The sequence below is a fragment of the Mobula birostris genome, chromosome 6 (assembly GCF_030028105.1).
Source record: "Mobula birostris isolate sMobBir1 chromosome 6, sMobBir1.hap1, whole genome shotgun sequence".
Taxonomy (NCBI): domain Eukaryota; kingdom Metazoa; phylum Chordata; class Chondrichthyes; order Myliobatiformes; family Myliobatidae; genus Mobula; species Mobula birostris.
In genome coordinates, this window is record NC_092375.1 from 101,393,957 (window position 1) to 101,420,444 (window position 26,488).

Consider the following 26,488-nt stretch of genomic DNA (forward strand, 5'->3'; position numbering starts at 1 on the left):
TATCAAGCCTCAACATTCCATTCTTGCTTTTACATTCTAGTCCTCTTGAAATGAATGCTAACATTGCATTTGCCTTCCTCACCACAGACTCAACCTGCAAATTAACCTTCAGGGAATCCTGCACGAAGACTCCCAAGTCCCTTTGCGCCTCAGGTTTTTGTATACACTTCACAACACTGTATACCATCCAAAAATCAGCTCTTCTGCTTTGCTGACATGAGCAAAAGGTTGTTTTCAGGCACCATCTCACGATCGCCTTCCAAAACTCCAACTCATCATTATTTAACATTTGGCACACTATGGTGGTGTCATCTTCAAACAGGTTGGAACTTATGTTTAGTCCTTGAAATGCAGGAGGTTGAGGTGTGATCTAATCCGGATGTATACAATTATGAGGGGTGTGGATGGAGTCTTTTCCCAGAAAAAGGGAACAAAAAACTGGAGGGTAAGAGGTAAAAGATTTAAAAGGGACCTGAACATCAACATCTTCACAGAGAGTGGAGCGCATATGGAATGTGCTGCCAGAGGAAAGTATAATAACAACTTTTAAAATACGGATAGAAAAGGTTGAGGGTTATAGGGCAAATGCAGACAAATGGGCACTTTGGCCACCAGGAACCAGTCGGGTTAAAGATCCTGCTTCCACATCGTGTTGGTTTTATATTCCCTTTCTCTTTCAGCTTGTAATAATATCATTAGCAATACACACAAAATGCTGGAGGAACTCAGCAGGTCAACCAGTATCTATGGAGAGGCATAAACAGTCAACATTTCAGGCCTAGACCCTTCATTGGGACTGGAAAGGATGGGGGAAGAGATCAGAATGAGAAGGTGGGGGGAGGGGAAGGAGTACAACTCACAGGTGTTAGGTGAACCCAAGTGGGTGGGGGGTGGAGAGATCAATTAAGAAGCTGAGATGTGATAGGTAGAAAAGCTAAAGGTCTTAAGAAGAAGAAATCTGATAGGAGAGGAAATTCCAATATATTATCTTTGTTTCAATTTATTATGTCGTGTACATTGGGTACATTTATGTTAATTGTATAGCTATTGTGTTTCCCAACATAGCTACTATGACGTTATAATGTATGGAACGTGGCAGCCAATCTGGACTTCATGAACAGCAATGTACTGACGACTAGATAGTCTGCCTTACTGATGCTGAAAGAAGAATAGTTATCATCCGGGATGCCATTGCCAGCATCTTCAGATTTCCACCAGAAATTTGCGTCCAAGACAGCAGGCAGAAGGCCTGTCCCGGGGTACGTGGGTGGGAGGGAGGAATGCAGTTATTTTATTGCTTGTTGTGTGTGTTCTGTGTTATTGTGCTGAGCATTGTGGGTATTCTTTGTTGGCTCCAAAATGTGTGCTGATAATTCTGGATTGCCCTAAGCAACCTGGAGGGTGTGTTAGTTCTTAACACAAGCAGCACATTTCACCCTATGGTTCAGTGTACACACGGTAAATAAACTTGAATCTTGAATCTTCAGTTTAATTTCTCGGACAACAAAAAACAATCTAAGACCCTCTCACCTGCCTCGGATGCTCTCTCAGCTCCCCTATCCCATCAGGCAGAAGATGCAAATGCCTGAAAGCACATACCACTAGGCTCAAAAACAGCTTTTATCCCACTGTTATAAGACTATTGAATGGTTTGTAAACATGATGAGATGAACTCTTGACTTCAGAATCTATCTCAATATGAACTTGCATCTTGTTTCCTGCCTGCACTGCACTTTCTCTGTAACTGTAACACTTTAATCTGCAACCTGTTATTGCTTTTCCTTCTACTGCCTCAATGTACGAAAGTGATCTGTCTGTCTGGCATGCAAAACAAAACCTTTTCACTGTAATAAACCCGAGGGGTTCTGCAGACGCTGGAAATCCACAGTAACACACACAAAATGCTGCAGAAACAGCAGGTCAGGCAGCATCTATGGAGAGGAACAAACAGTCGACAGTTTGTGCTGAGACCTTTCATCAGGACCTCTTCATTGTAGCTTGTTACATGTGACCATACTAAGCCAATTTACCAACACAGCAGCTCCCCTCAGCACGGGATTGGAATGTTTGTTCTCAAACCTCTGGAATGCTTCTGAAGAGGTACCCATTGAATCCAGCTGATGATAAAAGGGAACTGCTAGACAAGTGAATTTTCACTAACAACTCAGTTGTTGCGTGGCAATTACTAATGAAACCAATTGACAATTTACTGAACAAGCTGAATTCAGATGTTGACTCAACGCCTAGTGTACCTGTTAATTCCCCAGTTTAATTTCTGGTGAGGGGTTAAATGAACAGAATGAACAGAACAAGCCAGTGTTTTGTCTCTGACTGCAAAGTATTGGGATTGGTTTGTTATTGTCACATTTGCCAAGATACAGTGAAAGGCTTGTCTTGCATGCTCAGACTGTGTGGCTGCTGAAGCAAACGATACATTTCATTGTATGTTTCGATGTATTTGTGACAACTAAAACATTTAAAGAAACCTCACATACTGTTCATACAGATCAGATCATTTTACAGTGCATACGGAGAAAGTAATGTGAAACACTAACAATGCAGAATACAGTGTAAAAGCTACCAGAAAGTGCAGTGCAGGTGAACATGCAAGATCATAACAAGGTAGAACATGAAGCCAAGAGTCCATCTTATCACACAAGAGATGCATTTGATAATGATGGCATAGAATCTGTCCTGCAGTTTAGACATATATGCTTTCAGGATTTTATATCTTCTGCCATTGGAAGAATCAGAATCTGGTTTATTATCACCGGCACGTGTCGTGAAATTTGTTAACTTAGCAGCAGCAGCTCAATATAATACATAATATAGAAGAAGAAGAAGAAAAGATAATAAATAAATAAAGCAATCACAGTATATGTATATTGAACAGATTTTAAGTCATGCAAAAGCAAAAATAATACATATTAAAAAAGTGAGGTAGTGTTTGAGGGTTCAATGTCCATTTAGGAATTGGATGGCAGAGGGGAAGAAGCTGTTCCTGAATCGCTGAGTGTGTGCCTTCAGGCTTCTGTATCTCCTGCCTGATGGTAACAGTGAGAAAAGGGATTTGCCCTGGGTGTCGGAGGTCCTTAATAATGGACATTCTGAGACAATGCTCCTCGAAGATGTCTTAGGTATTTTGTAAACTAGTACCCATGATGGGGCTGACTAAAGTTACAACCCTCTGCAGCTTCTTTTGGTCCTGTGTCAGAATGCTCTCCACGGTGCACCTATAGAAGTTTTTGAGTGTATTTGCTGACATGCCAAATCTCTTCAAACTCCTAATGAAGTATTGTCACTGTCTTCCATTGTTTATAAATACATCGATATGTTGGGACCAGCTTAGGTCCTCAGAGATCTTGACACCCAGGAACTTGAAACTGCTCACTCTCTCCTCTTCTAATCCCTCTATGAGGATTGGTATGTATTCCTTCATTTTACCCTTCCTGAAGTCCACAATCAGCTCTTTTGTCTTACTGATGATGAGAGCAAGGGGAGAAAAGAGAATATACAGAGTGGGTGGGGTCTTTGATTATGCTAACTGCTTTACCAAGGCAGCAAGAAGTATGCTCATGAGATGAGAGGAAGGAGTTTTGAAGGGGGGGTTGAGGGGAAGTTATGTTTTTACACAACAGGAGGTTGAAATCTGGAACACACCGTCTGAGGTGAAATTGTGATACAATGATTAAGTATGAGAGATATTTAGACAGGGGTATAAGGATACAGCCTTTATGTAGGCAAACAGGATTAGTGTATACCAGCTGAAAAGATCGGCATGCATGTTCCCCTTCCGTACAACTCTGTGACTTCAGGAAAGCTGGATTAGGTAGAATTGTCTTCCCATTGCTGCACCCCTTCAATCACTCACATCAAGGGAACGGGGTAGGTGTGAAGGGTGAGGGCTCCGGGTTCTGAGCCAGCAAGCAGCTCAGAGAAAGATAAATGACAGAAGGATAGATACAGTATTTCTCAATGTAAGTCTATCAGGCCCTGTCCGCCCCACTTCACAAACCTTGCCACACAGTTCAATGTCCCCATGAAACTGTACTCAGCGGCCACTTCATTAGGTACACCTGTTGTTAATGTAAATATCTAAACAGCCAACCATGTGGCAGTAACTCAATGCACAACAGCATGCCGACATGGTCAACAGGTTCAGATGTTGTTCAAACTAAGCATTAGAATGAGGAAGAAATTTGATCGTGGAATGATTGTTGGTGCCAGACGGGGTGGTTTGAGTATCTTAGAAACTGCTGATCTCCTGGGATTTTCACACACAGCAGTCTCTAGTGTTTACAGAAAATGGTGTGAAAAACAAAAAAGAAACATCCAGAAAGTAGCCATTGAGAGGATGAAAACACCTTGTTAATGAGAGAGGTCAGGAGAATTCATGAGAATGGCCAGTTTGGTTCAAGGTGACAATAACTCAGGTTATAGCAGTGGTGTGCAGAAGAGCATCTCTGAATACAGAACTTGTCAAAACTTGAAGTGGCTGGGCTACAGCAGCAGAAGATCACTAGCATACACTCAATGGCCACTTAATTATGTACAGGAGGTATATCTCAATGTAAATCTACCAACCCTTTGTCAATCTACTTGGCCCTGTCTGACTACTCCACAAGATTTACTTGACCTTCCAAAGTCCTCACACACAGCTACGCCCTTCCAAGCTGAGTCACTTTTCCCATTCCCCATGAGATAGATCGCCTGATTGAGTGGTGTCACAATAACAACTTTGCACACAACGTTGCAACGCTGCACTCACATTGCTTAAGACCAAGGAACTGAATCTGGACTTCAGTAAGGGACATGAGGAGTATAAGAAATGCAAGGGAACACTTAAGAAGGAAGTCAGGAGGGATAAAAGAAGACATGAGGTTACTCCAGTAGACAAGATGAAGGAGATTTCCAATGACTTCTGCAGGTATATTAAAAGCACAAGGATAGCAAGGGACAAGATTGGTCATCCGGAAGATCAGAGTGGTCATCTCTGCAGTGAAGCCGGAAGATCTTAAATGGATCTTTTTATGCATCTCTATTTACTGAGGAGATGGACACAGAGTCTATAGAAATGAGGCAAAGCAGCATCGACTTCATAGACCCTATACAGATTACAGAGGAAAAGGTGTTAGCTGTCTTGAGGCAAATTAAGGTGAATCCCTAGGGTCTGACAAGGTGTTCCCTCGGACCCTATGAGAGGCAAGTGCAAAAATTCTAAGGACCTTGGGAGAGATATTTAAAGCATCCTTAGCCATGGATAAGGTGCCAAAGGATTGGAGGATAGGTAATTTTGTTCCGTTGTTTAAGAAAGGCGAGGAAATTATAGGCCAGTGAGCCTGGCATCAGTGGGTAAGTTATTGGAAGGTATTCTAAGGGAGCAGTAGGGTAAGGAGTGCAGGGGAGCAAAGGGATCTCAGAATATAGATCCCTAATTCCTTGAAAATGGCATTGTAGGTGCATAGATTAGTAAAGAACGCTTTTGGCACGTTGGCCTTCTTAAATCAAAGCACTGAGTACAGGATTTAACATGTTTTGTAGAAGTTGTGTAAGATGTTGGTGAGGCCTTATTTGGAGTTTTGTGTGCAGCTTTAGTCACTACCTACAGGAAAGATGTCAATAAGTGCAGAGAAAATTCACAAGGGTGTTGCCAGGACTTGAAGACCTAAGTTATAGGGAAAGGTTATGGCCTTATTCCCTTAAGTGTAGAAGAATGAGGGGAGATTCAATAGAGGTACAGTATAAAAAATTATGAGGGGTACTGATAAGGTAAATGCAAGAAGACTTTTTTCCACTGAGGTTGGGTGAGACAAAAACTAGAGATCATAAGTTAAGGGTGGAAGGTGAAATGCTTAAGGGGAACATGAGGGAAACTTCTTCATTCAGAGGGTGGTGAGAGTGTGGAATGAGCTCCCAATGGAAGTGTGAGATTTGGGTTTGATTCCAACATTTAAGAAAAAATTGGATAAGTACATGGATGGGAGGGATATAGAGGGCTATGGTCCAGGTGCAGGTCGAAGGTTGATAATTCGGCATGGACTAGATGGGCCAAAGGGCCTGTCTCTGTGTGGTGGTGTCGTATGATTTTTTGACTCTATGAAGGGGAAGTCAAAGGAACACGCACCAGTCAGCAGTGAGCATTTTCAAGTTCCTGGCTGTCAACATCTCTGAAGGTTCTACTTGGGCCCAACATGTTGAAGCAATTATGACAAAGTCATGCCAGCTATATTTCATTAGGACTTTGATGAAATTTGGTATGGCACCAAACACTCTAGCAAATTTCTACAGATGTACCATGGAGAGCATTCTAACTGGTTGCATCACTGTCTGGTACGGAGGGGCCACTGCAAAGGATTTGAAAAAGGCGCAGAAGTTTGCAAGTGTAGCCAACTCCATCATGGGCACAAGCCTCTCCTGCACTGAGGACATCTTCAAAAGGTGATGCCTCATAAAGGTAGCTTTCATCATTAAGGATCCTTACCGCCTGCTTCTCATTGCTACCGTCAGGGAGGACCATGAATATGCACACTCAATGCTTTGTCACCTCCACCATCAGTTTTCTGAATAGATAATGAGCCCATGACCCCTACTTCTTCTCTATTTCTATGACATTTAATTTTATATATATATATATATATATATATATATAAATTATATTTTATGTATTGCACCATACTGCTGCCGCAAAACAAGAAGTTTCATGACATTTGTCAGTGGTAGCAAACCTAATTCTGATCCTGACTCCATGAATATCCTCTGTGTCCGATCTGCCAAGTGGTTTGCTGCTGAGGCCCTCTTTTACAAATCAATGGAAGCAATGTGACCAGAAAAAAAAAGGCATCTGATTCACCATGTCTTGGCCACAAAGGGGCATCGTGAATTAGGATGACTAATGATGGTGGATGGAACCAAGACTCAGCTTACTAACATACAAAAATGAAAAGGATTTTAAATACTTACCGTGGCTGCATCACAAGCGTGTTGCAACTCTTGTCTCTATGTTCCCGTGGAACCTGCAAGAGAAAGAGGAGGGAGCCTTTGGGTAAAATGGTTCATTTAATGAATCAGACCAAAGGAGTGGGGCACCCACTGAAAAGGACCTTTCAATATCAACCCACAACTGTCAATGTTAGCAACTGACTTGGGATGTGGTTTAACAGAGCTTCATTAGCTTGGCCACCATCCCTCTCTGAAGATATTTCTTAGACCAGAAGCCCTAGCAGCAGAATTAGGCCACTCAGCCTATCAAATCTGTTCCACCCTCTGGCTAAAGAACTTCTTCCTCATCTCTGTTCCAAATGGAATTCCTTCTATTCTGAGGTTGAGTCCTCTGATCCTAACATCCTCTCCGTATCCACTCTATCTAGTCCTTTCAATATTTGATATGTTTCAATGAGATCCCCCTGCCCTTCATTCTCCTGAATTCCAGCGGGTAGAGTACAGGCCCACAGCCACCAAACATTCCCAAGATCGTTCTTGTGTCCCGTTGATCCTCACTAACTTTTATCCCTACACCACAGAAAGCATCCTACCCAGGTACATCACAGCTTGGCACGGCAACTGCTCTGCACGAGACCACAAGAAACTGCAGAGAGTTGTGGACACAGCTCAGCACATCACAGAAACCAGCCTCCCCTCCATGAGTTCTGTCTACACTTCTCACTGCTCAGTAAAGCTGTCAGCATAAGGAAGGACCCTATCTAAACTGGGCATTCTCTCTTCTCCCCCTACCATCGGGCAGAAGATACAAAAGCCCAAAAGCATGTACCACCAGGGTCAAGGATGGCTTCTGATAGCACAGCTCACTTTGTTATGATCTTACACTTTATCGTTTACCTGCACTGCACTTTTTCCTGTATCTTTTATACTTTATTCTGCATTGTTACTGTTTCGGCTGATTCTACTTCAATCCTCTGTGTAGTAGCCAGATCTGTATTCAGGACAAGCTTTTCCAGTATCTCCGTACATGTGACAATAATAAACCAATTCCAATTCCACTACCAAGCTGTGATGCACCCAGATAGATGATTTCCATGATGCACCTGTACAAATTGGTGAAGATCATTGAGGAAATACCTGATTCCTTAAGTAGAGACATTGGTGAGCTTGGCTGAAGCATCACAGTGCCTGATTAACCTATCAACCTACACCTTTTTGGGATGTGGGAGGAAACGGAGCACCCGGAGGAAATCCATAGGGAGAACTTACAAACTCAACACTAATGGTGTCCGAGGTCAAAACAATCCCTGGAGCTGAGAGGCAGTGTCACTAGCTGTGACACTCTGCCAACCCTCATTGAAATCGGGCCACTGATCTCCAGGATTTCCAGCATCTGCAGAACATCTTGTATCTATGATTTGATGCGCCACTGCAAATATCATTGAGGTATGCCACACCTGAAGAAGTTAAAATCTTCTTGAATTCCTCCAGCGTTTTCTGTATGTCACAATAATAAACCATTTTTTACCAATTTACCAAATTAATCTTCTCCCTTCTGGAAGAAGATACAAGAGCTCGAAGGCTCAATGATCAGACCCTTCCCAGAACACATTAGATGGAGGGGCATAATTAGGCCATTTCCACATCATTACCAATGCCATCAGACATATGAACCAATCCTCATCATCATGAGCTAGGCTGAAATAAAGAGAGAATATTCTTTCAGAACATACACGCCTCCAACCTCATACTTGAAGTAAAGGAGGCCATACTACTCTCAAACGTTCCACCAGAATAGACTAGATTGGCCTTAGTAGTCACATGTACATTGAAAATCGAAGCACAGAGAGAAATGCCTCATTCATGCCAAAGACCAACACAGTCTAAGATTGTGCTGGGGGCAGCCTGTAAGTTGTCACCATGCTTCAGGCACCAACATATCATGCCCACAGCTTATTAACCCTAACCTATATGTCTTTGGAATGTGGGAGGAAACCATACACCTGGAGGAAGCCCACACGGTCACTGGGAGAATATACACACTCCTGACAGATAGCAGAACCCTGATCTTACACTTTCATGCCTGTTTTCCACATCCGGTGACTCATTACATCCACAAGCCACAACTTACACTTTGACAGTGTACCCCAGCATTGAGAATTGCACAGTCAGAAATCCCTCTGCTGACATCACACAGACTCGATGACCTTTTGTAATATAGTCTTCAGGCTCTCCACGTCAACCTCTCTCGGACTTCTACCATCACTCTTTGCCATCAGTCCTCCGTAACCCCAGCACACCTTCAGACAACCCCTCATCATTACCTGTCCCGTGGTGGTGTCGACCTTCATCTTGACTTTACAACTCATCCACAGATCATCCAATCAAATCAAACTGTTTGCTTTTAAGGAGGTTGCCTTTCACAAATTACAACAAGGACTACTATTCAAAAACAGGTCACTTAGATCTTTTTTAGAGATATACCACGGTAAAAGGCAATTACTCCCATGTGACCAATTAGCCTACTAACCCGTACCCTGTGGAGTGTGGCAGAAATTAGAGCACCTAGTGGAAACCCATGTGGTCACGCGGAGACAGACAAACTCCATACAGGCAGCAGAGGGAATTGAACCTGGCTAATGTTACCATAAGACCATAAGATATAGGAACAGAATTAGGCCTTTTGGTCCATTGAGTTCGTTCCACCATAGAAAGGGTGCAGAGGAGATTTACAAGGATGTTGCCTGGATTGGGGAGCATGCCTTATGAAAACAAGTTGAACGAACTCGGCCTTTTCTCCTTGGAGCGACAGAGGATGAGAGGTGACCTGATAGAGGTGTATAAGATGATGAGAGGCATTGATCATGTGGATAGTCAGAGGCTTTTTCCCAGGGCTGAAATGATTCTTACAAGAGGACACAGGTTTAAGGTGCTGGGGAGTAGGTACAGAGGAGATGTCAGGGGTAAGTTTTTCACTCAGAGAGTGGTGAGTGCATGGAATGGGCTGCCGGCAATGGTACTACTACTACTATGGCAACTCAGGCCTCAGGGGCCAGCGTCGGGCACGATGACGGACTCTCCACTTCTCCCTCTCCCTCTCAGTGTGTTCAGTTCATCTACATTAGCCGCACCGCTGTCTTCTAGGAGCGTGTTGACCATAGTCTTGGGAAGATGCCCAGGGTTCATCCTCCTGTGCTTGGGCTCCCATATGATGACTAGGCTGGCAGGTAGCTCGGGGTGGTGTAGACAATGCCCCGCTAGATGCAGTCTTCTCGCCTCGATTTTAGTGGAGAGCATCGGTAGGTTGTCATAGAGCTCGACGTTCGTCATGTGCTGTTGCCAACTCACGTCAAGAGCCATCCGGAGCATTCGTGTATAGTAACCATCTAGAGACTTTCGTATCGTCTTGGTGAGTGTCCACATCTCACGTCCGTACGTGAGAATGGACTCTATGACTGCTATGAAAATCCTCTTTTTAAGCCCTCTGGTCAGGTTCGACTTCCAGATTTCCTTCATGTCGTTCATAGCCCTCCACACCAGTGCCTTCCGTATCTTTATGTCCTTCTCCGAACTCATTATTCTTGACCCGAGGTACTTGTAGTCAAAGACTTTCTTAATGGTATCATTCTTTACAGTCTTGAGAGTACCTTCGTCGCAGTTAAACACCATGTACTCTGTCTTTTTAGCGTTTAGGTGAAGTCCAACTTTATTGCACTCAATTTCCACTTTTGGTGGAGGCAGATACGTTAGAGTCTTTTAAGAGACTTTGGGATAGGTACATGGAGCTTAGCAAAATAGAGGGCTATGGGTAAGCCTAGTAATTTCTAAGGTAGGGACATGTTATAGGGACAACTTTGAGGTTCCGAAGGACCTGTATTGTGCTGTAGGTTTTCTATGTTTCTATCATGGCTGATCCATTTTTCCCTCTCAGCCTCAGTCTCCTGCTTTCTCCCCGTATCCCTTCCTGCCCTGACCAACCAAGAATCTATCAACCTCTGCCTTCAATATACATAAAGACCTGGCCTCCACAGTTACCGTAGTAATGTTGCATTGAACATAAAATAATGCAGCATAATCCGGCCCTTCAACCCACCATGATGTTTTATCCTTTTAATCTAACCCTTCTCTCCTCTATAGCCGTCCTACATGTGCCTATCTAAGAGCTTTTTAAAAACCTCTACTGTATCTGCCTCTCTCACCCACCACTCCCTGTGCAGAAAACCTTACTCTGACATCCGCCCTATCCTTTCCTCCAATCACCTCAAAACTATGCCTCTCCATTTTAGCTAACTGCTACACTATGCCTCTGTGCCACAAAAAGCACTGCGTAAAGCTATGTAAAGCACTTTGGAATGCAGGAGCCACAGAAAGCACCTTAGCCTGCTCCCTCTTGGGTGGGACAAACTCACCTGTTGAGTCCCTCTTGCCTTGCTACTTCAGAGTTATCATCATCGCGGTATGCGGGACTTACAAACAGCCTCTGTTCCCTGAAGCCCTTCTATTGGGAAAGCAAATTTATTTTATTGAACTGGGTTTATTGATTTACCATGGTGAGACGACAAGTGCACAGCTCCAGGCTGTTAGAGCAGCAGCAGAACTATTATATCTGTTATGTTTCTGCCCATTGGGTTGGTGCTGGCTTTAATACTGTGTTCTCAGTAGTTCTACTGCCCTGAGCCTCTGGCAATCGATCCACCCCATGACACTGCAAAGCCTTTCCACAATGGCACGGCCCAAAAGTGTGATGGAACACTGTCCAGTGGCCTGGACGAATGGAGCTCCAGAAGCACTCAACACTGTCACGTCAAAGCAACCCCTGTGCACTCTCCCTGCATGCCAGCATACCATGTCAGCTGTGTGTGCCATATGCAGGACACGTTTTGGGCCCCATATCTAAGAAAGGATGTGACGCCACTGGAGAGAATCCAGAGGGAGTTCATAAGAATGCACATGCAAATGAAAGGGTTAGTGTATGAGGAGCATTTGAAGGTTTTTGGCCTGTTCTCACAGGAATTTAGAGGGGAACTCATTGAATATTGAAAGGCCTGGATTGAGTGGGCGTGCAGAGGATGTTTCCAATTGTGGGAGAGTCTCAGACCAGAAGGCAAAACTTCAGAATACATAGATGTGACTTTAGAACAGAGGTGAGGAGGACATTTTTGAGCCAGAGGATGGGTGAATCTGTAGCCATCATTGCCACAGATGGCTATGGAGGTCAAATCATTGGGTATAACTAAAGTGGAGGTTGATAAATTCTTGATTAGAGAGGGCGTCAAAGGTTACAGGGGGAAGGCAGGAGAGGAATAATAAATCGGCAATGATGGAATGGTGGAGCAGATTCAATGGGCCAAATAGCCTAATTCTGCTCCTATATCTTATGGTCCTAATTCTACCTCTTCCATTATTGTCACTTCAGCATTTCTTTTTTTTCACTTCCAAAAGATTAAGATTAACTTTAAGTTAAAGATAAACTGCATTTGTAAATAGAAACATACAGTGAAATGTGTCATTTGCGTCAGACCAAATCAAAATTGTGCAGTGCAAATGTTGCCACGCTTCTGGCACCAACGTAGCATGCCCACAGCTCACTGACCCTAACCCACACATGTTTGGAGTGTGGGAGAAAACCAGAGCACCCGAAGGAAACCTACACAGTCACAGGGAGAACATAAAAGCTCCTTACAAGCAGCGGCGGGAATTGAACTCCAATCTTACTATAGGGTGTTGTGCTAATTGCTAGGCTACCATGTTAGATGATTCTATGAAAATTAATGTGCACCCATGCTTTCACAGGTGAAATTTGCAGATGAACAACAGCCCCCAGTCTGAACTAGTTACGTGCTAGTCATGCAGACTCGTGTGTCATGGACACACTTCCCAGCATTAGGAAGCAGGGAAGGGAGTGCTTGGAATACAGAGGTTCCACTAATTTGCATTCCATTTCTCAAGTGTGTAGCTGTGAGCCCTGCCCTTCAGGAACACTGCGGCTCCAGAGTCCGAACCTTCCAGTGTTCTCATCAGTCGCAGGTGAAGAAGGTTACACGGTATTAGCAGGTTTAATTTGAAATAATAATGAGCTGATGTTGTCTTGGATTGGAATTAACCCAGTCTGTGTCAAAACATAACTTAAACCAGCAGCTGGAACGAAGGCTCTGGGAGCAGGCATGCTCTGCAATGCTGAGTAGGACTCCCCGGGGTTTAAACCCCTCACCCCACCAACCTCCACACAACACAAGTCACAGTGAAAGTTCTCACAGGGACACTCGGGAGTGTAGTGATTGACCTAAAGCACTGTGGGATAGTGGAGGCCCAAGAGACTGCAGATGCTGGAATCTGGAGCAGGGAACAATCTGCAGGATGAGCTCCACGGGTCAAGCAGCATCTGCGGAGGAAGAGGAGGGAATTGACGATATTTCAAAATAAAAATATAAACATTATCTTACTTCATTACATGTATACTGAAAAGGTTGCAAGGAACATCTAAATAAGCCTGATGCATTTTGGAAACAAGTCCTGTGGACTGATGAAGTTAAAATAGAACTTTTTGGCCACAATGAGCAAAGGTATGTTTGGAGAAAAAAAGGTGTAGAATTTCATGAAAAGAACACCTCTCCCACTGTTAAGCATGGGGGTGGATCGATCATGCTTTGGGCTTGTGTTGCAGCCAGTGGCACGGGGAACATTTACTGGTAGAGGGAAGAATGAATTCAATTAAATACCAGCAAATTCTGGAAGCAAACATCACACTTTCCGTAAAAAACTGAAGATGAAAAGAGGATGGCTTCTACAACAGGATAATGAACCTAAACACACCTCAAAATCCACAATGGACTACCTCAAGATGAGCAAGCTGAAGGTTTTGCCATGGCCCTCACAGTCCCCTGACCTAAACATCATTGAGAATCCGTGGATAGACCTCAAAAGAGCAGTGCATGCAAGACAGCCCAAGAATCTCACAGAACTGGAAGCCTTTTGCAAGGAAGAATGGGCAAAAATCCCCCAAACAAGAATTGAAAGACTCTTAGCTGGCTACAGAAAACGTTTACAAGCTGTAATATTTACCAAAGGGGGTGTTACTAAGTACTGCCATGCAGGACGCCCAAACTTTTGCTTTGGGTCCTTTTCCTTTTTTTATTAATTTGAAACTGTAAAAGATGGAAACAAAAAAGTTTTCTTGCTTAAAATATTAAAGAAATGTGTCATCTTTAACTTCATGCCTTTTGGAAATCAGGTCATCTTTTACTCGCTTAGCTATTCACAGTAACAGAAATTTTGACCGGGGTGCCCAAACTTTTGCATGCCACTGTAGGCACATCAATGATAGAAAAATGGAGGGCTGTGCAGGAGAGGAAGGTTAGACTGAGTGAGCTAAAAGGTCAGCACAATTGTGGGCCAAAGGGCCTTTACTGTACTGTAGTGTTCTTCATTCTATCTTCTGAATGCTGTCATTTTCCCTGCCCTAACCAACTCCACAGCAGCTTGTTCCAACACTGCAGCGTAGCGGTTAGAGCATCGCTAATATAGCTCAGGGTGGAGTTCAAAGTTCCATTCCGATGATGTCCGTAAGGTGATCCTCCCAGTGAACATGTGGGCTCCTCTGGGTGCTCTGGTCCCCGCCCACTTTCAAAAGACGAACTGGTTAGTAGGTTAATTGCTGATTGTAAGTTGTCCTGTGATTAGGGTAGGGTTAAGTAGGTGGGTTGCTGGGCCAGAAGGGCCTGTTCCTCACTGTATCTCTCAATAAATAATAAAATAAAATACCCACCACCCTCTGCATATTTTTTTTTTGCCCCTTTTCTTTTCATCTTAAACCTAATGCCTCTAGTTTTTAAAATTCTTTTTCCCAGGAAACAGAGTGTGTGTATTCATCCTCCCTGTGTTTTCACACCCCTACACAGTCACACCCTCAGTTCCCTAGGCTCCGAGGAATGAAGTCCTCTCTTCAGGGCCTTGAAATCTGGCAATATCATCTTATAATTGCTTTATATTCCTTCCAGCTTAATGACGTCTTTCCTACAACAGGACATCCTGGAAGGCGCAGAACTGTGGAAAGAAAGCATTGCTATATACAAATATCTAACGGCTGCCCACCAATCCCTGGTGATATTATCTGCTGCCTCCCACCATCTTCATGACTCTGCCTCACTCTCTGACAATTCACCACATTTGCCTTTTGATTCTACGTCTGATTGTTATGGCTGGTTGCAACACTCCAGCCAACAAGACAAAACCCCCCCTTGTGTCAGCCACAGCTCCTCCCACATCCATCACCTTATCACAGATACTGTCTGCATCAACCCTCATATGCTCACATCATCCACATCAATGATTTAGATGAGAATGTACAAGGTACGATTAGCAAGTTTACAGATGACACCAGAATAGGAGGTGTAATACACAGTCATCAAGATTTTGATTTGTTCGGTACGTGGGCCGAGGAATGACAAATGGAGCTTATTTCAGCTGAGAGCAGGGTGGTGCATTTTAGCAAGATAAATCAGGATAGGGCTTCAATAGTCAGAAAATTATAGAGCACTACAGCACAGAAACAGGCCCTTTGGCCCATTTAGTCCATGCTGAACTATTATTCCACCGAGTCCCGTTGACCTGCACCTGGACCATATCCCTCCATAACCCTCTCATCTAAATCTCTCTTAAAAGGTGAAATCAAACCCACGTCCACCACTTCCATCAGCAGCTCGTTCCATATTCTCATTACCCTCTGATTGAAGTTTTCCCTCATGTTCCTCTTAAATATTTCACCTTTTACCTACCCATGACGTCTAGTTCGAGTCTCAGTGGATAAAGCCCGCTTGCACCCACGGTGAATGGAGAACAGAGTAACATAGGAAAACAAGTACATCGTTCCTTGAAAGTGGAACACAGATAGAAAGGGTAGTGAAGAAGGTTAATGGCACAGTGGCTTTCATCGGTCACTACACTGAGTAGGAGATGTACAAGACATTGGTGAAGCTATACTTATCATATTGTCTTCAGTTTTGGTCACCCTGCTAAAGGAAAGATGTCATTAAGCAGGGAAGAGTGCTGAGGAGATTATCAAGGATGGTGCTAGGGCTTAAGGCACTGAGTTATGGAGGGAGATTATGCAAGTTGGGACTTTACTCATGGGAGCATTGGAGAATGAGGGTGATCTTACAGAGGTGAACAAAATAATGAGAGTCATAGACAGGGTGATACACACAATTTTTCCCAGGGTTAGGGATTGAACAACTAGAGGCCATGGGTTAGGGAGAGAGGAGAGAGATTTAATACGAACCTGAGGGGCAACTTTTCACCCAGAGAGTGGATCATATATGAAGTGAGCTGCCAGAGGAAGTGGTTGAGGCAGCTACTTTAAACGATATATAAATGGCACTTGGACAGGTACATGGGTAAGAAAGGAGTAGAGAAAATTATGGGACGAATGCATATTTTAGATGGGAAATTTGGTCAACATAGATCAGTTAGGCTGGAAGGGCTGTTTCCATGCTGTGTAAATCTATGGTTGTAGCCCATCCCTCTGTCCCTCTTCTCACTCCTCTGCCTATTTCGTCTTTTACCATCATTCTCCCCGACACCACCCCCCACCCCTTCCCTCCCTTACTGCCCGATCTGCTAAGTTCCTCCAGCAGTTTGGTTTTTTGTTCTCTATTCCAGCATCTGCAGTTTGTTGTGACTCCCTCTTGCTCACCCACCTCAAGAAAAGAAAACCATCTCACCCTTTCGTACTTTACTCATTCAGGAAATGTCAGAGTTGCTGTGAAGGGTGACAGAACGAAAAATAATACAGCTCGGGGCAGGTCCTATGACCCATGACATTGTGCCTGCTCTAAAATCAATCTAATCCTTTCCTCCCTAACAACCCTCTATTTCTCTTTCATCCATGTGCCTACCCCATAGCTCTCCAACTTTCTTTCATCCACGTGCCTTTCACTTGAACGTTCTCTGTTCTCACAAGGTGTAGGTGTCCATCACTCATAAACCAAGTGGTGTGTTAGGTCATTTCAGGAGGCCAGCAGGAGTCCACTGAAGGCATGGCCCGGGTAAGGTAGGTTTCCTTCTCCGTTGGATATTGGTAAATCAAACAGGTTTTACCAACAAGTGCTTCCCCAGCCCCTCACCGCCATGGGTAAACAGGAAAAAGATCGGAGAGACAAAAAAACTAAAGATCAGAGTATAGAACATAGAAACAGGTCGGCACAGTACAGGACTTAGGGCCCACGATGTTGCACCGAACTTTTAACCTACTTCAATATCAATCTAACCCTTCTTTCCCACACAGCCTCCATTTTTCTTTTACCTAACCTTCACTTATTACCCTTGAGTGACTGTTGTGGGGCTTTTCCTGGGACCGAGAAGAACTAACGACTTTGCTGCAGCTCTAAATCTCACAAGAGACCAAACAGGGAAAGGACGACAGATTTCCTCTCCTGAAGAGCATTAGATTGATTTTTATAATGGATCAGTCAGTCTGCGGTGAACATCACTGAACATAGCTATTTATTACAACTTAAATTAATTTAAATTGCCCAACTAACATGGTGGGATTAAAACTCGTCTCCTCATTATTAGCCAACAGCACTGGAGTACTCATCCAGTAATTTAACCATTATGTCACCATACCTCTAAAAGATAAAAATTCCCCTAGGATATAAGGTGAGTGCTGGACTCTGGGGCTGGGGGAAGTTTAGAGAATAAAATGGGCTCATTGTTGGAATGATAAACTAGTCAGCATGAACCTGGTGAGCCAAAGAGCCAGTTTCTCTGTTGTGTGACACGGAGAAAGACCACACTTTGTGTTCAGTTCTAGTCACCTCACTCTAGGAAGGATATAGAAGCTTTAGAGTGGTGCAGAGGAGATTTACCAGCATGCTGCCTGGACTAGAGGGTATGGGTTGAGTGAGTTAGAACTTTTCCTTTTGGAGCAAAGGAGGATAAGAGAGGTGTACAAGATTATAAGAGGTATAGATCGGGTGGAGAACCAGAGATTCTTTTCTTTCCCAGGGCAGAAATGGTTAATACGTGGAGCATAATTTTAAGGCGATTGGAGGAAAGTATAGGAGAGATGTTGGAGACAGGTTTTTTTTTTTTACGCAGAGAGTGGTGAGTGCATGGACCACACTACCAATAGAAATATTGAAGAGATTCTTAGATAGGCTCATGGATGAAAATGGAGGCTATGTGGGAGGGAAGTGTTAGATTGATCTTAGAGTGTGTTAAAAGAACGGTACTACATTGTGGGCCGAAGGGCCTGTATTGTGCTGTAATGGTCTATGTTCTAATGAGAGAGAGGGTGGAGAAAGGGAGAAGGGAGGGGAAAAGGAAAGAAGAGAAGGAAAGTGACAGAGGCAGGCAAGGTGGCAAGAGAGATGGAACGAAGTGGGGAGAGAGAAGGGGGGAAATACTGGGACCCGGTAACAGAGATAGCGCAGATTCGCTGGCTGTCGTCTTTACTGGGATAACAATCAGGTCCTCTGCAATACTTATAAACTGGTATCTATTGCTCCTAATTCAGCTTCAATAGGACTGAGTTTGAGCTGCTGGAATGCCCTGTAAACCACAGCTCAGTCAGATCCTTGGCTAGAACAAGATTTATCTAAACCATCCCAACTACATTTCCTCGATGGAATGAGTAATGACCAGATGATTAATTACACAGCTTAGGGAAACAACTGTACTAACATCTCTTGGAAGTGTTATGGTTTGATTCCATCTTCATTCCAGCATTCATTGATAATTTCTCTTTGCTTGCTGGTTGAATGGCTGAAATTTTAAATACCAGGAAATAAGAGTAACACACAGAATTCTGGAGGAATTCAGCTGGCCAGGCAGTACTTGTTGAAAGAGAAAACTGTGAGCAGTTTTGGATCCCTCTTTAAGAAAAGATGTACAGGCATTGGAGAGGGTCTAGAGCAGAGGTTGACAGGTTCTTGATCAGTAAGGGCTTCAAATGTTATGGGTGGGGTTGAGAGAGATGCTAAATCAACCATGATGGAATGGCAGAACAGACTCAATGGGCTAAATGGCCTAACCCTAACTCTGCTCCCATGTGTTATGGGACAGTTCGGCTGTGACCGCTCGTCAGGACAGAAAGGATAGGGCTTGAGGCCAGAATAAGAAGGTGGAGGGAGGGGAAGGAAGACAAGCTGGCAGGTGATAGGTGAGACCAGGTGAGAAGGAAGGTGGGTGGAGGAGGGAGGATGAAGCGAGAAGGTGGGAGGTGATGGGTGGAAAGTGGAAAGTGCTCAGAAGGAATCTGATAGTAGAGGAGAGTTACCATGGGAGAAGGGGAAGGAGGAGTGGCACGTGAGGGAGGTGATAGGCAGGTGAGGAGAACAGAAGGGGTAATGGGGAATGGAAAAAGAGAGGAGAGGTGGAGAAATTACCATAATTCAAAGAAATCTTTATTCCTTTCCACAGATGCTGCCTGACCTGCTGAGTCACTCCAACATTGTGTGTGTGTTACTCAGAATTTCCAGCATCTGCAGAATCTCTTGTGTTTACCAGGAAATGATGGGGAGCTGGGGAAGATCTGCAGACAGTGGTCTTACTTCCCAGCTAGAAGGCTGTGGGTTTAAGTCCAACTCCAGAAACTACAGGCTAACATTCTGGCATTCACATTGTTTTACTGAGTGAAAAGTTTGTTTTGCGTACTACAGTATTCGTACAGACCAAATCAGGACGCAGTGCATTGAAGTAGAACAAGGTAAAACAATAACCGAGTGGAGAAAAAACTGTAGCAGTTACAGAGAAAGTGCAGGGCAGGTAAACAATAAAGTGTAACGTCATATCAAGGTCGAATGTAAGGTCAGAAGTCCATCTAGGATATATTGTTTTAAAATATAAGAGGTTCATTAAAGAGTCTGATAGCAGCTGAGTAGCTAATACAAGGACATGCATTGGAGGGAAGTATAGGGGAGAATGACTGTGGTCATTTTTTTGCCCAGAGAGTGGTAAATCCATGTGGGTGGAGGTACACTGGGGATATTTTAGAGACTCTTAGATAAGTGTATGGTTGAAGGAAAAATGGAGGGCCTTTCAGAGGGATTGGTTAGACTGGTCACAGAAACGGTCAGCACATCATGGGCTGAAGAGCCTGGACTGTGCTATGTTTTTGTTCTAGCTGAGACAGCTACTTTTAGTCTGTTGTGGCTGTGCCAACCCTTCAGAGAATGATCCAATTACTTTTTTATTACTGGAAGAGTGAGTGTGTGTGTGAGAGGGAGTGTGTGTTGTATCATTGACATACAAACATAGAAAATAGGTGCAGGAGTAGGCCATTCGGCCCTTCGAGCCTGCATCGCCATTCAGTATGGTCATGGCTGATCATCCAACTCAGAACCCTGTACCTGCCTTCTCTCCATACCCCCTGATCCCTTTAGCCACAAGGGCCATATCTAACTCCCTCTTAAATATGGCCAATGAACTGGCCTCAACTGGTTTCTGTGGCAGAGAATTCCACAGATTCACCACTCTCTGTGTGAAGAAGTTTTTCCTAATCTCGGTCCTAAAAGGCTTCCCCTTTATCCTCAAACTGTGACCCCTCATTCTGGACTTCCCCAACATCGGGAACAATCTCCCTGCATCTAGCCTGTCCAATCCCTTTAGGATTTTATACGTTTCAATAAGATCCCCCCTCAATCTTCTAAATTCCAATGAGTATAAGCCTAGTCGATCCAGTCTTTCATCACATGAAAGTCCTGCCATCCCAGGAATCAATCTGGTGAACCTTCTTTGTACTCCCTCTATGGCAAGGATGTCTTTCCTCAGATTAGGGGACCAAAACTGCACACAATACTCCAGGTGTGGTCTCACCAAGGCCTTGTACAACTGCAGTAGTACCTTCCTGCTCCTGTACTCAAATCCTCTTGCTATAAGTGCCAGCATACCATTCGCCTTTTTCACCGCCTGCTGTACCTGCATGCCCACTTTCAATGACTGGTGTATAATGATATACAGTGTGGAGCAGGGCACTCCCGGCCCATCGAGCCACGCCACCCAGCAATCCCCTGATTTAATCCTCGCCTGATCATGGGACAATTTACAATGATGCAACAACCTACAACCTACCAACAAGTACGTATTTGGACTGTGGGAGGAAACCACAGCACCCGGAGGAAACCCACGTAGTCACAGGGAGAATGTACAAACTACTTACAGGCAGCGGTGGGAACTGAACCCATGTCGCTGGTGCTGAAAAGTATTGTGCTAAGCACTACGCTACCGCGCCGCCCCCAAACTAATCCCATTCCCTTGCTGCCTCTGTGACTTCCATCACGTGGTTCATATTCTACAATAATCTTTCAGCAATAAATTGAGTCTCAAACACACAGATTAAAAGACAGTAAATGAGCAGTTCAAGACTGTCATCCTGATCAGTAGTTTCAATGGCAAGCCTAAATTATGACCATCAGCCTTGAAGATCTTCCAAGCGTCGTGGAGGCGGAATTACAGACTGAAACCTACTAGTGACTACTAAATGCTGCAAGTAGAGACGTTAGCTGAGATTTTAATGACATACACCCGTGATGTATGCAAAAAAGGTGACAGGGAGGACAGTAATACATCATTACTTGAAATGGTGTGTGTAGTTCCAGTCCCCGAAGTACATAAAGGATATTGCAGTAACTGAAGAGATACAGACTGAATTGATTGAGGAGACGGGGAGATTGAATTATAGAGAGTAATTACGTAAATTGGCCATGCAATCAGAGGAACGGAGAAACTTGTACAATGATGTGATTGCTGCTTCCAACACTCAAGGAAGGCAAATGCAATGTTAGCATTCATCTCCAGAGAACTAGAAAATAAAAGCAAGAATGTAATACTGAGGCTTTATAAGGCACTAGTCAGATCATACTTGGAGTATTGTAAGCAGTTTTAGGCCCTTTATCTAAGAAAGGATGTGCTGGCATTCGAGAGGATCCAGAGAAGGTTCACAAAGATAATCCCAAGAATTAAAGGGATAACGCATGAGGAGCATTTGATGTCTTTGGGCCAGTACTCACTGGGAGTTTAGGAGAATGAGTGGGTATCTCATTGAAGCTTAGGAATATTGAAAGGCCTAGATAGAGTGGACATAGAGAGGATGTTTCCTATAGTGGGAGAGTCTAGGACCAGACAGCAAAGCCTCAGAATACAAGAACATCATTTTAGAACAAAGATGAGGAGGAATTTCTTCAGCCAGAGGGTGGTGAGTCTGTGGTATTCATTGCCACAGGCAGCTATGGGGAGGCAAGTCATTGGGTATATTGATAGCAGAGGTTGATAGGTTCTTGATTAGTCAGAGCATCAAAGGTTACAGGAAGAAGGCAGGAAAATGGGGTTAATAAATCAGACATGATGGAATGGCAGAGCAGACTCGATGGGCCGAATGGCCTAACTCTGCCCATATGTCCTTCTGCAGATTCGGTGCTTCCTCAACACTACATGCCCCTCCACCTATCTGCAGACTTAGCCTGAAAGCCTGCACCCTACACTTACTCAGCTCCTTCCCCTTGCATTAGATATCAGTATAGCAACTAATTGTTTTTAAAACATCACCATAATCCCACCCCAGCTTACCTCCAGTCCCAACAACTCTATGCTTTTTCTAATTCCAACATCAGCCATAATGCCTTTACCCCTCCCCCTTTCCCACCCCCAACCATAGTCAGTCACCCAGACACCAGACTCAGGAATTCTCCCCTTTTGCCTCTTCACTATGACGATAAAAAGCTGTTTCTTCAAGATGGTGAGTCTAACACTTAAGGCATCAGCCATCTCGGGCTGAGAAGAGTGTGGGGGTGGGTGGGGGGGGGACTGTCTGTGAACCTTTGTGAATTGGGAAGGGCTTGGACATTAAGTTCACCATCCAGGCCATGCTCTCTTCTTGCGGCTGCAATCGGGCAGGAGGTCCAAGTCTTAGGTCCCATTGCACCAGGTTCAGAAATAGTTATTACCCTACAAGCATCAGGAATATTTATTACCTTACAACCATCAGGTTTAGGAGTAGTTATTACCCTACAACCATCAGGTTCAGGAATAATTATTACCCTACAACCATCAGGAATAGTTATTACCCTACAACCATCAGGTTCAGGAATAATTATTACCCTACAACCATCAGGAATATTTATTACCCTACAACCATCAGGAATAGTTATTACCTACAACCATCAGGAATAGTTATTACCCTACAACCATCAGGTTCAGGAATAATTATTACCCTACAACCATCAGGAATAGTTATTACCCTACAACCATCAGGTTCAGGAATAATTATTACCCTACAACCATCAGGAATATTTATTACCCTACAACCATCAGGAATAGTTATTACCTACAACCATCAGGAATAGTTATTACCCTACAACCATCAGGTTCAGGAATAATTATTACCCTACAACCATCAGGAATATTTATTACCCTACAACCATCAGGAATAGTTATTACCTACAACCATCAGGTTCAGGAATAATTATTACCCTACAACCATCAGGAATATTTATTACCCTACAACCATCAGGAATAGTTATTACCCTACAACCATCAGGTTCAGGAATAATTATTACCCTACAACCATCAGGAATATTTATTACCCTACAACCATCAGGAATAGTTATTACCTACAACCATCAGGAATAGTTATTACCCTACAACCATCAGGTTCAGGAATAATTATTACCCTACAACCATCAGGAATATTTATTACCCTACAACCATCAGGAATAGTTATTACCTACAACCACCAGGAATAGTTATTACCTACAACCATCGGGAATAGTTATTACCCTACAACCATCAGGTTCAGGAATAGTTATTAGCCTACAAGTATCAGGAATATTTATTACCTTACAACCATCAGGAATAGTTATTACCTACAACCATCAGGAATATTTATTACCCTACAACCGTCAGAAATAGTTATTACCCTACAGCCATCAGGTTCAGGAATAGTCATTACCCTACAACCATCAGGAATAGTTATTACCTACAACCATCAGGAATAGTCATTACCCTACAACCAACGGGAATAGTTATTACCCTACAACCATCAGGTTCAGGAATAGTCATTACCCTACAACCATCAGGAATAGTCATTTCCCTACAACCATCAGGTTCAGGAATAGTCATTACCCTACAACCATCAGGCTCCTGAGCCAGAGTGGATATCGTCACTCACCCCAACACTGAACTGATTTCTCAACGATGGACTCACTTTCAAGGACTCTACAGCTCGTACTCAATATTATTTAATGCTCATTTATTCATTATTATTATGATTTTTTTTGTATTCACAGTTTGTCTTCTCTTGCACATTGGTTGTTTGTCCATTTGTTGTGTGTAGTTTTTCATTGATTCTGTTGCGTTGCCTTGTGTGAATGCCTGCAATTAAGTGAACTTTGAAGGGTCACGGAAATTGCCACGTAGTCTTAAGTATAAAGCAGGTCGAGCAGAGGGCTAAGCACATGGATTTGTGGTGAACCTGCGCTGATGGTGATTCTGGAGGAGCTGTTGTTGACAATCTGAACCAACTGGGGTTTGCAAGTGAAGAAATCGAGGATCCATTTGCACAAGGAGATATTGAAGCCCAGGTCTTCGAGATTATTGGTTAGTTTCAAGGGGATGATAGTGTTGAATGACGAGCTGTAGTCAATCAGGAGACTCCTGATGTATGCATCTTCAATTTCCAGATGTTCAAATGCTGAATAAACAGCCAATAAAATGGCATCTGCTCAACACACAGAAAATGCTGGAGGAACTCAGCAAGCCAGGCAGCATCTATGGAAAAAAGTACGGTTGATGTTTCTGGCTGAAATCTTTTGGCAGGACTGGAGAAAAAAAAGCCGAGGAGTAGATTTAAACAGTGGGGGAGGGGAGAGAGAAGCGCTAAATGATAGATGAAACTTGGAGGGAGAGGGAAGAAGCAAAGAGCTAGGAAGTTGATTGGTGAAAGAGACAGAAGGCCATGGAAGAAAGAAGAAAGGGGTTGGGGAGGAGAACCAGGGGGAGACGGGCAAGGAGATAACATGAGAGAAGGACAAGGGGATGGGAAATGGTGAAGTGTGAGGGGGGTGGAGGCATTACTGGAGGCTTGAGAAATCGATTATCATGCCATCAGATTGAAGGCTACTCAAACGGAATATAAGGTGTTGTTCCTCCAACCTAAGTGGGGCCTTATCCCAGCAGTGGAGAAAGCCATGGATGGTCAGATCGGAATGGGAATGGGAAGTGGATTTTCAATGTGTGGCCACTGGGAAATCCCTCTCGTTCTGGCAGGTGGAGCGTAGATGCTCGGCAAAGCGGTCTCCCGATCTACATTGGGTCTCACCGATATACAAGAGGTAGTGAGGGAGGAGGTATAGGGATGGGTGTAGCACTTGTGCCAGGAGGGAGATCGGTGTGGAGAGACGAAGGGACATGGGAATCACGTAGTGAGCAATCCCTGCGGAAAGCAGAAAATAGGGGGGAGGGAAAGATGTATTTGGTGGTGGGATCCCATTGTTGGTGGTAGAAGTTTCAGAGAATTATGTGCTGGACATGGAGGCTGGTGATGTGGTAGGTGAGGACAAGAGGAACCCTATACCTGGTAGCGTGTGGGAGGATGGAGTAAGAGCAGACGTGCATGAAATGGAAGAGATGCGGTTGAGGTCACCATTGATAGTGGAGGAAGGGAAGTCTCTTTCTTTGAAAAAGGAGGACATTTCCTTCATTCTAAAATGAAAAGTCTCATCCTGAGAGCAGATGCAGTGGAGATGGAGGAATTGAGAGAAGGGGATGGCGTTTTTACAAGTAGCATTGTGGGACAAGGTATAGTCCAGGTAGCTGTGAGAGTCTGTTGGTTTATAATAGACATCGGTAGATAAGCTGTCTCTGGAGATGGTGTCTGCTGTTGACCTGTTTGGCAGGCAAATTGGAGTGGATCAAAGTCACTGCTCAGACAGGAGTTAACGTGTTTCATGAGCAACTCAAGAGACCTCAAACACAGTGGACATAAGTGCTACTGAACAAAGTGCTCTGGACTCCAAACTTTGAATTAAACCTATGTCTTCAGTGCGACAGGCAAGGATCCCAAAGAATAATAAGAGCTGATCTCATTAAAACATATGAAATTCTTAACGGATTGCTAGAAATCACACACAATCTAACTCATTATGATTTTGCATCATATTATTTACCTTTGGTGCACTTTCTCTATAGCTAAATATGGAGTCATAGAACCCTACGGTATACTTACAGGCCCTCCTGCCCATCTACTGTAGATCATGCCTAGTCCCATCAACCTACACCTGGCCCATTGCCCTCCATACCCCTCCCATCCATGTAGATATCCAAACTTCTCTTAAATGTTGAAGTGAAAACCACATCCACCAGTTCTGCTGGCAGTTCATTCCACACTCATATTACCCTCTGAGCGAAGAGGTTCCTGCTCATGGTCCTCTTAAATATTTCACCTCTCACCCTTAACCCAAGACCTCTAGTTCTCATCCCACCCAAACTCAGTGGTAAAAACCTTGCTTGCATTTACTCTACCTTTGCCGCTCATAATTTTTATACCTCAGTCAAA

General features: G+C 43.8%; 1 protein-coding gene across 2 annotated transcripts in view; it reads right to left on the reverse strand.

Moving 5' to 3' along the window:
* The window catches only part of sema5ba (sema domain, seven thrombospondin repeats (type 1 and type 1-like), transmembrane domain (TM) and short cytoplasmic domain, (semaphorin) 5Ba), a 539,592-nt gene that overhangs the window by 395,067 nt on the left and 118,037 nt on the right, over nt 1-26,488 (reverse strand). For both annotated transcript variants that reach the window (XM_072260941.1, XM_072260942.1), the window contains exon 2: nt 6,961-7,013. The gene's annotated coding sequence lies outside the window, so the exon portion shown is untranslated. The remainder of the gene's footprint in view (nt 1-6,960; nt 7,014-26,488) is intronic.